Source organism: Meleagris gallopavo, unplaced genomic scaffold (assembly GCF_000146605.3).
Source record: "Meleagris gallopavo isolate NT-WF06-2002-E0010 breed Aviagen turkey brand Nicholas breeding stock unplaced genomic scaffold, Turkey_5.1 ChrUn_random_7180001849109, whole genome shotgun sequence".
NCBI classification, from domain to species: domain Eukaryota; kingdom Metazoa; phylum Chordata; class Aves; order Galliformes; family Phasianidae; genus Meleagris; species Meleagris gallopavo.
Window position 1 is genome coordinate 1 of NW_011116434.1, and position 1,216 is coordinate 1,216.

Sequence of the window (1,216 nt, forward strand, 5' to 3'; positions counted from 1 at the left end):
GAGACTGCCCGGGCCACGGAGAAACCTACAGCTCACCTTGAAAACAACTTTTCTGAATTTCTCTTTCCCACAGATCTTCTCCAGGAAGTCGTAGTAGTATCTGATTTCCAAGGTCATTCCTTGAAAGAGGAGCACTCCTATGTCCTTCAGGACAAAGGCAACGTTCTCCCCACTTTTCAGGCAGCTGGAGAGGAGGGCCACGGTGTTCTGGACGCAGCTCTTCCCTCTCTGCCAGGTCACAGAGGCAGCGGCAGCCACCTCGCTGTATTTCAGGGGCTCCACCTCCTTGTGGGCTGAAAAAAAAATGCGAGGGACGGAGTTGATTATACGGTTGGTTTTCCACAGGTGCTTCCCTAGAACTGCTTCTCGCGGCCATCGCCCAGCACGGCCCCCTCCTCAGCCGGGGAGCTCTCCTTTGGAGAAGGGGAGGCGGTGGCCTGCTTTGCCCTGCCCATGAAGCCAGCAAGGCTTTAATCGCCCTCCTACCCGACAGGGATTCCTTGTCGGACTTGAGGTGGTGCATGGCTCTGAGGTTCCTGGCCAGCTGAAAGACGGGCCAGCGCAGAGCCACGGTCCCGTCCGCAGTCCTGATGTCTTTGGAGATGGTGTCGAACGAGCCGAAGGTGGGAATCCAGACCCCCTGCGAGTGGAAGAGAAAGCACTCAGGGCTGCAGGGTTATGGGCTGGCTGCAGGAAGAGCTGGACGGGGTCCCACGTAGGGACAGAGCTCAGGAGCCCTCTCCCGCTGCTCAGAGGCACGAGCCACGGCAGTGGGAGAGGCTTTGGGAAGGAAGGAAGGAAGGAAGGAAGGAGGTGCACAGTCCTCTCCGTCCCCTTGCCCTCCAAAGGCAGCACAGCAGTCAGGGCGGAAGCAGCCTGATGGAATCCAGAGGCTTCCCGAGGCTGGGCTCAGCCCCAAGCTCTGACCCCGCCCAGCACAAGTGGTCCTGCATTTGCAGGAAGCCCACGGGATGCGCGGCAGAGAAACTGGGGCTGAGTTTCCTGCTTGGTGTGGAGGGGAAGAGTCAGAGGAAGCGTAGGCTGAGCTGGACAGGGAGAGGAGGAACCCGACAACCAACGCACCTTGTGCCCCAGGAGCTGCTCCCGTACGTAGGCGGCCACCGCATCCCAGACGGCAACTCGCTCTGGAGGGCAGAGGAAAAGCAGGTCACACTCTGCATCTGCCGCTTCCCGGCGCTCCTACTGCCTCAGGCCG

General features: G+C 60.1%; 1 long non-coding RNA gene across 1 annotated transcript; it reads right to left on the minus strand.

The window, feature by feature from the left end:
* Nucleotides 1-111: 111 nt before the first annotated feature.
* LOC109364354 lies at nt 112-1,201 on the minus strand. The gene is made up of 3 exons (XR_002110338.1): nt 1,084-1,201; nt 487-640; nt 112-293 (listed from the first exon to the last, which is right to left on the minus strand). It is a non-coding gene; the product is annotated as an uncharacterized LOC109364354 (long non-coding RNA).
* Between the last annotated feature and the right edge of the window lie 15 nt (nt 1,202-1,216).